The sequence below is a fragment of the Ovis canadensis genome, chromosome 5 (genome assembly GCF_042477335.2).
Source record: "Ovis canadensis isolate MfBH-ARS-UI-01 breed Bighorn chromosome 5, ARS-UI_OviCan_v2, whole genome shotgun sequence".
Lineage (NCBI taxonomy): Eukaryota > Metazoa > Chordata > Mammalia > Artiodactyla > Bovidae > Ovis > Ovis canadensis.
The window spans coordinates 68,901,715-68,915,937 of record NC_091249.1 but is presented as its reverse complement, the minus strand read 5'-3'; the positions used below and the strand labels follow the sequence as shown (position 1 = coordinate 68,915,937).

The 14,223-nt window shown below is 37.1% G+C and overlaps 1 long non-coding RNA gene across 1 annotated transcript in view; it reads left to right on the top strand.

Annotated features, from left to right (window-relative positions):
* Positions 1-13,916, top strand: part of LOC138441390 (uncharacterized) — a 283,320-nt gene extending 269,404 nt beyond the window's left edge. The window contains exons 2-3 of the long non-coding RNA XR_011257329.1: positions 155-203; positions 13,733-13,916. This is a non-coding gene — a long non-coding RNA (uncharacterized lncRNA). The remainder of the gene's footprint in view (positions 1-154; positions 204-13,732) is intronic.
* Positions 13,917-14,223: the final 307 nt, after the last annotated feature.

Genomic DNA, 14,223 nt, shown 5'->3' with positions numbered 1-14,223 from the left:
TGGAAAATCTTATTTAAATATCACCTGCTCTGTGAAGACCTCTAATTTTGCTTCAACATCCAGGAAAAAGTGTAATATCTAAATAAGCTTTAATGGAAGTACATATCCTTCACTGTAACTGAATCAATTATTTATGTATTTATCTCTCCCATAGGATTGAGAACTTCATGGAGAGAAGGCTCATCATCCATAGCTGGTGTGCGGTAAGTATTTAATAAATATTATATGTGCAAGAAGCTGGGTATATTGGAGGACAAAAAAATAATAAAGCATCCTGTCAGCATGATATATGGTAGCTGACACTTGGCCTCAGTGCCAAGACACAAGAAGTAGGTGAGGACCCCAGTGAAAGGAGATTATCTACCCAAGTTGAATGGAACCCACCCTTGAGTTCTGACCAGTTGCTGCTAAGTTAGAATGCATATTCCACATTGACAAACAGTGACAGAAAGTGAAGAAGAACTAAAAAGCCTCTTGATGAAAGTGAAAGAGAAGAGTGGAAAAGTTGGCTTAAAGCTCAGCATTCAGAAAACGAAGATTATGGCATCCGGTCCCATCACTTCATGGGAAATAGATGGGGAAACAGTGGAAACAGTGTCAGACTTTATTTTGGGGGGCTCCAAAATCACTGCAGATGGTGACTGCAGCCATTAAATTAAAAGATGCTTACTCCTTGGAAAGAAAGTTATGACCAACCTAGATAGCATATTGAAAAGCAGAGACATTACTTTGCCAACAAAGGTCCGTCTAGTCAAGGCTATGGTTTTCCAGTGGTCATGTATGGATGTGAAAGTTGGACTGTGAAGAAAGCTGAGCACCAAAGAAGTGATGCTTCTGAACTGTGGTGTTGGAGAAGACTCTTGAGAGTCCCTTGGACTGCAAGGAGATCCAACCAGTCCATTCTAAAGGAGATCAGTCCTGGATGTTCATTGGAAGGACTGATGCTAAAGCTGAAACTCCAATACTTTGGCCACCTCACGCGAAGAGTTGACTCATTGGAAAAGACTCTGATTATGGGAAGGATTGAGGGGAGGAGGAGAAGGGGATGACTGAGGATGAGATGGCTGGATGGCATCACTGACTCGATGGACGTGAGTCTGAGTGAGCTCCGGGAGTTGGTGATGGACAGGAAGGCCTGATGTGCTGCAATTCATGGGGTTGCAAAGAGTCAGACATGACTGAGCAACTGAACTGAACTGAACTGAAGGTAATCATGAGAACTTGAATTCCAAATCTGTTCATCCATCCATTTCACCCATATATGTGTGTGTGTGTGTTTGAAATCTCCTGATGTTTACATCCTGCAAAGTAATTTTTTACAGTCACTCTGCATGCCAAACAATAACAGCAAAATATGTCTATTGGTGAGACTGGGCTAGTATGCCTCCAATTTGTAACTCCTGGCACAAGGGAATATTTCTAAACATCTAGTAATAAAGGATTTTGCTATCTCTGTTTCCCGTAAACTGAGGAAACCATTTAAAATACCTCTAATAAAACTCAGGATACTATAGCCTAAAATGGCTAAAATATGACTCTGCATTTATACTGTTTAATAAAGAACACCAGATTCTACCAGGGCCTTATGTAAGCACTGTGTACACATGAGACCTTTGTAGGCCCTGAGGATTGATTCATCACTGATGGTGAACTCTCTTACTAAGTACAGAGTTAACTGGTTTCTCCAAACTTACAAAAATCAGACAAAACAAAGAACAACCAGAATTCAATTTCCTTCTTGAAAACACATCTAGTGACTACAAATCAGCAGTTTAGTTCAACCAAGCTTTCAATGATGAAAGTAAAGAGTTTCCATCTTTTGCCTAAATATGTTTAATCATACAAAAGCAAAAAGACTAACTCTTTTACAAGGAATAAACATGTAACTCTTGATATCATAAGATACATTAATTAACCAGCCTCATGGAGTTTTTAAGATTGAGTGGGATTCCATGAAGAAAGAGCATACCATTGCACCTTGGAACATAGTAGTGGCTTGATAACAAAAGTAAAAGAATGACCAATAGTTATCTATCAAGTTGCCCAAACACAAAAAATATGTGATTGTTATAAAAATAAATGGTTATTATCCAGTTATTTTTTAAGGATGATTGTGGGAATTGTTTTAACACCAAAGCTGATAGGATGATATTTCAGGATAGTGAATTGGAAGCCATCAGCATTAGCAAGGTGGGGTGCAGGGATGAACAAACTTACCTTCAAGCTATACCCCTCCAATCTGAACTCCCCAATCATTTTGTTCTAATTCCCTGATGATCCAGATCATATCTCCTCACACCCCAAGGGAATATGAGACTTACTAAAGTGCTTGGAAAGAATAGAAATATATTTCTCATGTTCACAGGCTTCAAGTTGAAAACGTTTCAGAGACTATGTTAGATGAGTGTCTGTTACATTGTAGGATCACAGCTACTATAATGAAATATAAATTAATCTTTTAAAAATAAATTTCACATTTTTAAGTTGAGAACAGCACAACAATTCTGAGTGATAATTTTCAGCATTAAAATTTTAAATGTAAATACTAAATTGCATTATAATTTTTGAAACTCTATTATGGGATTTCTTCATTTTTAACAAGTTTCTTAAATAAGTGAAGTGACCTGGGCCTCTCTCCATCTTTGAGATGGTCTGGGGTCCTACAGCTCTTTTCATAGAGAAGCTTTGTTAGATGGTAAGCTCCTTGAGGTCAAATATCCGTTCCCAAGATAGGGACAATTTGCTTCATTTATTTATTGCCTCGTGTTCTGCACATAATCATTACTCTGTTGTGACTCCAGCAACAAATAATACAGCTGCCTTGAATGTTGCTGAGTTGCTCTGTTGGTTACATTGCCTTAGTTTACAATGTGAGCAGAACTAATAGAGGAAGTTACCTTTTTTCTAGAAATTTTGGTGATATTTTTGATACACAAAGATGTTGGAAGTAGAAACTACACAATCATTTGGAAAAAATGAAGTTATTTCAATGAAATGAAAAGTGTTTCTGATACTCTTATGCAGCATGACTGGTACATAAAACATTCCAAGATATTATACCTTATTCTTCTTGTTCTCTCTACACGCACACTCACATACACACATAGCCACACATCTTGATACAAATGGGCAATAAACTCTTATGGAAAAGATGAGTCACTGGAAATAAAAATGTCTTCAGTGTTGACTGAGATGAGCAGTGGGTGCTATACTTGCTGTAAGGCTACCAGATTGAGTACAGAATGCCCAGTTAAACTTGGATTTCAGATAAACAACATGCAATCATCTTAGAATAAGTGTATAGTATATATTTAGTATAAATGCAACTCATACAGTGTTGGCAACTCCAACTTGGAGATTAAGAAAGAACTATCCTATTTGAAACAGCTGTGTGAAGAGCAGGTGAAAATTCACATAGAAATGACATGCACGCTGTATCTGACGCATAGTAGGTGCTCAGTAAATCCCAGCTTTGAACATTCCCCAGGTGGGTAGGGTAAGTGGGAATCCCTCCTTTCAGTTTGTAGATGATAGTCCCTCAGAATATAGTTCTGATCCAGATGATGTGAATACTAGACCAGCAAAAAGACAGAAAAAACAAAAACAACAACAAAAACCCCTTAGTTATTGATTCTGCTATAGCAAGTGAAAATGAAACTCAGTGCTGGAAAATGCACCTTAGCTTCGACAGAAGAGAGGACTGAAGACAACATTTCATGAAATTAGAACTTTACAAGTGTGTCAGGTTTAACTATTGAAGGTAATAATCCACAAAGTATTAGTGAAAGGGTAGGTGTAATTTTTTGGCCAGCCAAAATAAAAATTGCCAGCTGCAGACATTAGTTTCTGCAAAATCCTCCGGTCAATAATGAGTTATAATGACTACAAGCTTAAATCATGGAGATATAATAATGGGTCAACATATGTGAAACTTCATGGTAACCACAAATGAAAAACCTATTATAGAGACACAACAACAACAACAAAAGGAACTCAACCATACTAGAAAGAAAATTATCAAAACACAAAGGGAAGAAGTACTGAAAAGAGGGAGAACATAAAAAATAACCGGGAAACAAGTAATAAAATGGCAATAAGTACATACTAAGCAATAGTTATTTTAAATGTAATTGATTAAGTGCTCTGTTTAAAAGACACAGGATGCCTGATGAATAAAAACAAGCAAACAAATAAGACCCTTCAAATAGACTCACTTCATTGCTAAAGACACAAAAAGATTGGAAGTGAGAGGATGAAAAATATATTTCATGGAACCAGAAAAGATTAGGTAGGGGACAGTTATATCAGATATAAAAGACTTAAAAAAAAAAAAAAGGCTAGAACAAAAGACAAAAAAGGAGCATTTTATAATGATAAAGGAATTAATACAAGAAGAGGATATTATGCTCATTAACAAATACACACCCAACACAGGATCACCTAAACATATAAAGCAAATATGAATAGGCATAAAGGGAGAAATTGAAAATAACACAATAACAGTAGGCAACTTTAACACAACACTGATAGCAATGGATATGGTATCCAGAGAGAAAATCAATAAGGCAACAGTGGTCTTAAATAACACAATAGACAAGTTGCATTTAATTGATAGTTACAAAACATTACTTTCAAAAGCAGCAGAATACATATTCTTTTGAAGTGCACACGTAACATTCTCCAGGATAGATCACATGCTAGGTTACAAAACAAGCCTCAGCAACAAAAAGGAGGATAGAAATTATATCAATCATTTCTTTCTGACCACAAGGTTGAAAAACTAGAATTACTTATAGCAAAAAGAAAAAAAAAAAAAAAGAACCTGGGTAAAGCATAACCAAGTAGAAATTAAACAACATGCTACTAAAACACAGGGTCAAAAAGAAATCAAAGAAGAAATCTGAAAATACCCCAACATAAATAAAAATGGAAACACAACTTTCCAAAATCTATGGATATAGCAAAAGTAATTCTAAAGGGAATTTCATAGTTACACAGGAATTCGGCAAGGAACAACAAAAAAACTCAAATAAACAACTTAACTTACCATATAATGTACTTATAAAAAATAAGAACAAACAAAGCCTAATGCCAGCAGAAGAAAGGAAATAATACAGATTAGAAAGAAAATAAAATGGAGATAAAAGACAATAGAAAATATCTGTGGAACCAAAAGTCAGGTTTTTGAAAATATAAATAAAATTGATAATCTTTTAGCAAAGAAATTTGTGTATGCATCACAATAAACTGGAAAATTCTGAAAGAGATGGGAATAACAGATCACCTAATCTGACTCTTGAGAAATCTGTAAGTAGGTCAAGAAGCAACAGAACTGGACATGGAACAACTGACTGGTTCCAAATAGGAAAAGGAGTACATCAAAGCTGATATTGTCACCATGCTTATTTAACTTATATGCAGAGTACATCATCAGAAACACTGGACTGGATGAAGCACAAGATGGAATCAAGATTTCTAGGAGAAATATCAATAACCTCAGATATGCCGATGACACAACCCTTATGGCAGAAAGCGAAGAACTAAAGAGGCTCTTGATGGAAGTGAAAGAGGAGAGTGAAAAAGTTGGCTTAAGATCAACATTCAGAAAACAAAGAACATGGCATCCGGTCCCATCACTTCATGGCAAATAGATGGAGAAACAGTAGAAACAGTGGTAGACTTTATTTGAGGGGGTCTCCAAAATCACTTCAGATGGTGACTGCAGCCATGAAATAAAAAGATGCTTACTCCTTGGAAGGAAAGTTATGACCAACCTAGACAGCATACTGAAAAGCATAGGCATTATTTTGCCAACAAAGGTGAATCTAGTCAAGGCTATGGTTTTTCTAGTAGTCATATATGAATGTGAAAGTTGGACTATAAAGAAAGCTGAGCACCAAAGAATTGTTGGTTTTGAACTGCGGTGTTGGAGAAGACTCTTGAGAGTCCCTTGGACTGCAAGGAGATCCAAACAGTCCATCCTAAAGGAAATCAGTCCTGGGTGTTCATTGAAAGGTCTGATGTTGAAGCTGAAACTCTAATACTTTGGCCACCTAATAGGAAGAGCTGACTCATTTGAAAAGACCTTGATGCCTGGAAAGATTGAAGGCAAAAGGAGAAGGGGACAACCGAGGATGGGATGGTTGGATGGCATCATCAACTCAATGGACATGAGTTTGAGTAAACTCTAGGAGTTTGTGATGGACAGGGAGGCCTGGTGTGCTGCGGTCCATGGAGTTGCAAAGAGTCAGACATGACTGAGTGACTGAATTGAACTGAACTAGCCTGGAAAATCCCGTGGACGGAGGAGCCTGGTAGGCTGCAGTCCATGGGGTCGCTGAGAGTTGGACACGACTCAGTGACTTCACTTTCACTTTTCACTTTCATGCACTGGAGAAGGAAATGGCAACCCACTCCAGTGTTCTTGCCTGGAGAATTCCAGGGACAGCAGGGCCTAGTGGGCTGCCATCTATGGGGTCGCACGGAGTCATATACGACTGAAGCGACTTAGCAGCAGCAGCAGCAGCAGCAAAGAAAGAGGAACCAAATAAACAAAATAAGTAATAAAAGCACAGAAGTAATAACCAATGCCAGATATACAAAAAGACCATAAAAGAATCCTGTGAACAGTTATATACTAAAAAACGTAGAAAACTTAAAAGCAATGGCCAAATTTCTAGATATACACAATCTTACAAACTGAATGAGGAAGAAACAGACAATCTGAACAGACTTGATAACTAGTAGTGAAATTGAATTTGGAACTCAAAAACCCCCACCAAGCCATGTGCAGAACTAGATGTTTTCACAGAGTAATTCTATCAAACATAAAAGGAATTAATACCAATCTTCCTTGCTGCTGCTAAGTCACGTCAGTTGTGTTAGACTCTGTGCGACCCCATAGACAGCAGCCCACCAGGCTCTGCTGTCCCTGGGATTCTCCAGGCAAGAACACTGAAGTGGGTTGCCATTTCCTTCTCCAATGCATGAAAGTGAAAAGTAAAAGTGAAGTCGCTCAGTTGTGTCTGACTCTTCATGACCCCATGGACTGTAGCCTACCAGGCTCCTCTGTCCATGGGATTTTTCCAGGCAAGAGTACTGGAGTGGGTTGCCATTGCCTTCTCCAAATCTTCCTTAAAGTATTTCAAAAAGTTGAAGAGTAGGGAGCACACTCACATTCATTTGACTAAGCCCCATTTTCCTGATATCAAAAATGGACAAAGAAAAAGCAAGAAAAGAAAATTATAGACTACTATCTTTGATGAGTATAGATGCAAAAATCTTCAACAAAATATAAGCAAACCAAATCCAGCAACACATATAAAGGATCATACATCATGATCAAGTTTGATTTATGCCAGTGTCACAAGGATTGTTCAATATACACAAATCAATCAATGTGATACACCACATTTTTTAAAAAGATAAAAATCACATGATCATTTTAATAGATGAAAGAAAAGCATTTGACAAAATTCAAAATCCATTCATGATAATAACTCTAACCACCATGGGTACAGAGCAAATATATCTCGATGCAATGAAGGCCATTTATGACATACCCACAGCCAACATAATACTCAATGGTGAAAAGCAAAAGCCTCCCTGCTAAATTCAGAAATAAGGATATCAACTTTTGCTGCTTCTATTTAACATAGTATTGGAAGTCTAAGACACAATAATAAAACAAGAAAAATAAATATAATGGATCCTAATTAGAGTGAAAATGAAAGTCACTCAGTTGTGTCTGACACTTTGCAATCCCTGGGACTATACAGTCCATGGAATTTTCCAGGCCAGAATACTAGTGTGGGTAGCCACTCCCTTCTCCAGGGGATCTTCCTAACCCAGGGATGGAACTCAGGTCTCCCACATTTTAGGTGGATTCTTTATCAGCTGAGCCACCAGCGAAGCCCAAGAATACTGGAGTGGGTAGCCTACCCCTTTTCCAGGGGATCTTCCCAACCCAGGAATTGAACCGAGTCTCCTGCATTGCAGGCGAATTCTTTACCAGCTCAGCTACCAGGGGATCCCTAATTGGAGGGAAAGTGTTAAAACTGTCACTACTTGTAGATGACACAGTACTCTATATATCCTAAAGTCTCCAGATAAAAACTATTAGAATATATTAATTCAGCAAGGTTGCAGGATACAAGATCAGAAATTTTGCATTCCCATACTCCAATAAGGAATTAACATAAAGGGAAGTTAAAAAACAATCCCACTTAAAATCACATAAAAATTACTTATAAATAAACTTAACCAAGGATATGAAAGACCCATACTCTGGAAACTATAAGACTCTAATGAAGGAAATCGATAATGATTCACTAAAAGGGAAATATACCATATGCACTTAGATTAGCAGAATTAGTATTGTTAAAATGGTCATACTACCCAAATTACAGATTAAATGCAATCCCCACCAAAATACTCATTATATTTTTAACAGAACTAGAAAAAATAATCTTAAAATTCACATGAAACAACAAAAGCTCCTGAATTTCCAAAGTAATGTTGAGAAAGAAGAACAAAGCTGGAGGTAGAATACTCCCAGATTCAAACTATGCTACAGAGCTACCATAATAAATTAGCATAGTACTGGTGCAAAAATAGACATTGGTTCAATGAAACAGAATAGAGAGACCAAAAACCACACCTATGGTTAATTAATATATGACAAAGGAGGCAAGAATATTCAGTGGAGAAAGGATAGTCTCTTCAGCAAGTGGTGCTGGGAAAACTGGACAAGTTTATATAAAGTGAGATTAGAACATTTCCTCAAACAATATTCAAAAATAAACTTAAAGTAACTTAAATACCTATAAAAGACCTGAAACTAAAAAAACTCCTAAGAGAGAACAAGGGCAGAACATTCACAAAAATTGTAGTGATATATTCATAGATATCTCTCTCAAGGCAAATGAAATTAAAGCAAAAATAAACAATTTGGACGTAATTAAACATAAAAGCTTTAACACAGCAAAGGAAACCATCTATAAAATGAAAAGACAACTTATGAAATGGGAGAAAATATTTGCAAATGATATATCTAAAGAGGGATAATATCAAAATATATAAGTAGCACATACAATATTTTTTTTAAAAACCCAAACAAAAAATGGACAGAAGATCTAAATAGACATTTTTCCAGAGAAGACATGCAGATGGTTAACAAGCACATAAAAAGATGTTCAACATCACTATTATTAGAGAATGAAAATTAAAATAACAATGGGATATTTCTCCACAACTGTCTTCAGAATGGCTATTTGCAGGAATCTTAATTTGTAGAGTGACTATGAAAAACAGGAGGTTCCTCAAACAACTAAAAACAGAACTACCATATAATCCAGGAACTCCACCCATGGGTATATATCCAGAAAAAATAAAAACACTGATTTGAACAGATACATGTACCAATGTTCATAGTAGAATTATTTACAATAGCTAAGATATGGAAGCAACCCAAATTCCCATTAACAGACAAGTGGATAAAGATGTTGTTGTATACATGTACAATGGAATATTACTCAGACTAAAAGAGAAGGAAATTCTGGCATTTGTGGATGGACCTAGAGAATATTATGCTTAATGAATAAGTAGACAGAGAAAGACAAATACTTTATGTTAAAACTTGCATGTGGAATCTAAAAAATGACACAAGTGGATATATATTCAAAACATAACCAGAATCACAGATATAGAAAATAAACTAGTAGTTACTAAAGGGGAGAGGAGTGAGGTTGGCAAACTAGGCTATTTGATTAAGTGATACTAATTACTGTTTAAAATAAATAAGCAACAAGGATATATTGTATAGCACAGGGAATTATAGCCATTATCTTACAATAACTTTTAGTGGAGTGTAAACAGTAAAAATTTTGAATCACTCTGCTGTGCATCTGAAAATAATACAATATCGTAAATCAATCATACTTCAATAAAAATTGTCACCTGGATAATAGCTGCTCCTGGTCATTTTGCCAATTAATTCCAATATACAAAGTGCTAGGCATTCAGCAAACTTTTCTCCTAAATAGTGCCTTAATTCATTTTGTCATTTACAAAAATTTATTAAGCATATGCAATGTCATGCTCATTATACTTGGTATATTTCCATGAACAAAGCAACTAAGATATCTGTTAACACAGAGATTATATTCTAGCAAAGATTTTCTTTTATTGTGACAATTTAAAAATTACACTAGAACAAAAGGAAAAGCATAATGATCTCTGATATACAAAGTGTTCAAGCTCAATATTTTTCAATATTTGCTAATTTTCATTCTTATATCCCTCATGTTTTTTTCCCTAAAATATTTAAAAACTAATCTCAGGCATCATTCATTACATCTGTAAATTTTTTGCTTGCCCCAATATACTATTTGCCTTTTGTATGTGTTTCTGTGTGTATAGTTCATACCATCCTCACTGCCATCAGTATGATTGATACTCCACCCTTTATCTCCTGGATTACTGGAATAGTTCCAACTAGTCTTGCTTTTGCTCTTACCCCTCGAGTGTCTATATTCTCAATACAGCAGTAAGAATTAGCTTTTAAAAATATAATCACGTCATTGTGTTTAATACCTTGCACTGGCTTCCCGTATTATTCAGAATAAAAGCCACCACTAGACCATTCAGGTATGACCTAAATCAAATCCCTTACGATTATACAGTGGATATAACAAATAGATTCAAGGGATTATATCTGATACATAAGAGCACCTGAAGAACTATGCATGGAGGTTCCTGATACTGTATAGGAGTGGTGATCAAAACATCACTAAGAAGAAGAAAAGCAAAAAGGTAAAATGATTGTCTGAGGAAGCCTCACAAATACTGAGAAAAGGAGACAAGCAAAAGATAAGGAGAAAAGGAAAGATATACCCATCTAAATGCAGAGTTCCAAAGTATAGCAAGGAGAGATAAGAAAGTCTTCTTCAGTGATCAGTGCAAAGAAATAGAGGTAAAAATAAAATAGGAAAGACTAGAGATATCTTCAAGAAAATTAGATATACCAAGGGAACATTTCATGCAAAGATGGGCACGATAAAGGACAGAAACGGTATGGACCTAACAGAAAGAGAAGATATTAAGAAGAGGTAGCAAGAATACATGGAAGAACTGTACAAAAAAGATCTTCACAATGCAGATAACCACGATGATGTGATCACTCATCTAGAGCCAGACATCCTGGAGTGGGAAGTCAAGTGGGCCTTAGGAAGCATCACTATGAACAAAGCTAGTGGAGGTGACTGAATGCCAGCTGAGCTATTTCAAATCCTGAAAGATGATGCTGTGAAAGTGCTGTACTCAATATGCCAGCAAATTTGGAAAACTCAGCAGTGGCCATAGGACTGAAAAAGGACAGTTTTCATTCCAATCCCAAAGAAAGACAATGTCAAATAATGTTCAAGCTACCAATTCTCCAAGCCAGGCTTCAAAAGTTCATAAACTATGAATTTCCAGATGTTTAAGCTGTATTTAGAAAAGGCAGAGGAACCAGAGATCGAACTGCCAACATTTGTTGGATCACAGAAAGAGCAAGAGATCTTCAGAAAAAACAAACAAACAGAAAAAAAAAACACATCTAATTCTGATTCATTGACTACGCCAAATTCTTCGACTGTGTGGATCACAATGAACTGTGGAAAATTCTTAAAGAGACGGGAATACTAGACCTTTTTACCTGCCTCCTGAGAAATCTGTATGCAGGTCAAGAAACAACAGTTGGAACTGGACATGGAACAAGAGACTGGTTCCAAATTGAAAAAGGACTACCTCAAAGCTGTGTACTGTCATCCTACTTATTTAAATTATATGCAGAGTTCAGTTCAGTCACTCAATCATGGCCGACTCTTTGTAACCTCATGAAATGCAGCACGCCAGGCTTCCCTATCTATCACCAACTCCTGGAGCTTACTCAAACTCATGTCCATCAAGTCAGTGATGCCATCCGACCATCTCATCCTCAGTCATCCCCTTCTCCTCCTGCCTTCAATCTTTCCCAGCATCAGGGTCTTTTCAAATGAATCAGCTCTTCACATCAGGTAGCCAAAGTATTGGAACTTCAGCTTCAGCAACAGTCCTTCCAATGAATATTCAGGACTGATTTCCTTTAGGATAGACTGGTTGGACATCCTTGCAGTCCAAGGGACTCTCAAGACTTTTCTCCAACACCACAGTTCAAAAGCATCAATTCTTCAGTGCTCAGCTTTCTTTATAGTCCAACTCTTACATCCATACGTGACTTATGGAAAAATCATAATTTTGACTAGATGGACTTTTGTTGGCAAAGTAACGGCTCTGCTGTTTAATATGCTGTCTAGGTTGGTCGTAGCTTTTCTTCCAAGGAGCAAGTGTCCTTTAATTTCATGGCTGCAGTCACCATCTTCAGTATTTTGGAACCCAAGCAAATAAAGTCTCTCACTGTTTGCACTGTTTCTCCATCTATTTGCCATGAAATGACAGGACCAGACTCCGTGATCTTAGTTTTCTGAATGTTGAGTTTTCAGCCAACGTTTTCACTCTCCTCTTTAATTTTCATCAAGAGGCTCTTTAGTTCCTCTTTGCTTTAGGCCATAAGGGTGGTGTCATCTGCATATATGAGGTTATGGATATGTAGAGTACATCAGTGGAAATGCCAGACTGGATGAAGCACAAGCTGGAATCAAGACTGCAGGGAGAAATATCAATAATCTCAGATTTGCAGATGGTACTACCCTAACGGCAGAAAGCAAAGAGGAACTAAATAGCCTCTTGATGAAAATTAAAGAGGAGAGTGAAAAAGCCTGGCATGCTTCAGTCCATGGGGTTGAAAAGAGTCAGACATGACTGAGCGACTGAACTGAACTGAGGTTGGAAGGTATCCAGTATGCTACTGGGGAAGAACAGAGGGCAATCACTAAGAGCCCAGTAAGAATGAGGCAGCTGAGCCAAAGAAGAAACAACTCTCAGTTGTGGATGTATTTGTTGTTGAAAGTAAAGTGCAATGAGATAGCATCACTTACTCAATCGACATGAATCTAAGCAAACTCCAGGAGATAGTGGAAGGCAGAGGAGCCTGATGTGCTGCAGTCCATGGGGCTCTAAAGAGTCGAGTATGACTTGGCGACTGAAAAACAACAAACCAAGAACTACAAATCTTATCTTACCTGGTTTCCCATTAACTCTCTGACCTTATATTACATTCTACTGCTTTTTGTCCATTTAATTTCTGAGCTATACTGCTTTTCCTGCTGTTCCTTCAACATGCCAGGCATGTTTCCTTATGAACTTGCTATTCTCTATTTCTGGAATGCTATTTCTTAACTCCTTTATTGGTAATCCTCACTAAAATATCAACCTCTTCAGTATTTTACATCTTCCTTCCACAACCAATTTTTTTTTTTTTTTGCTCTCTAGCATTATCACTCAGTAATTGCTTTAAACCGAAAAATCTGTGTCCTCCTGAAATTAATAATTTGAAACCTAAAGTTCAATGTAATGGCATTAGGAGGCGGGGGTCTTTGGGCTTAGATGGCAAAGCATCTGTCTACAATGTGGGAGACCCAGGTTCAAGCCCTGGGTTGAAGATTGGGTTGGGAAGATCCCCTGGAGAAGGAAATGGCAACCCACTCCAGTACTATTGCCTGGAAAATCCCATGGACAGAGGAGCCTGGTGGGCTACAGTCTATGGGGTCACAAAGAGTTGGACACGACTGAGTGCCTTCACTTTCACTTTCAGGTCATGAGGGTGGAGTCCTCATGATGAGATAAGTGCCCTTATAAAAGAAAACGCAGAGAGATCCCTTGCTCTTTTTGCCATGTGAAGACAAGATGAGAAGTTAGTCATTGGTGAACCAGGAAGCAGGCTCTCACCAGGCACTGAATTTACCAGCATCTTCTGAAACTTTCCATCCTCCAGAATGGTGAGAAATAAATTTCTGTTGTTTATGAGCCACCAGTCTATGGTATTCTTAAACAGCAGCTGAAACAGACTAAGACAATAACTTATCTTGTTTATTATAGCTCCCACTAGAATGAAAGCATCATGAGGGCAGAATTTATTTCTGTTTTGTTACTATCATATTCTCAAGCACTAGGAACAGAACCACTCAACAAGAACCACTCAAGGAGACAGTAAATAAACAGCTGTTGTGCGAATGAGACATAATTATCATTGTCATGATTATCATCTTCCATATCTCCCATGCATGTAGGCATTTTCTGTTGAGT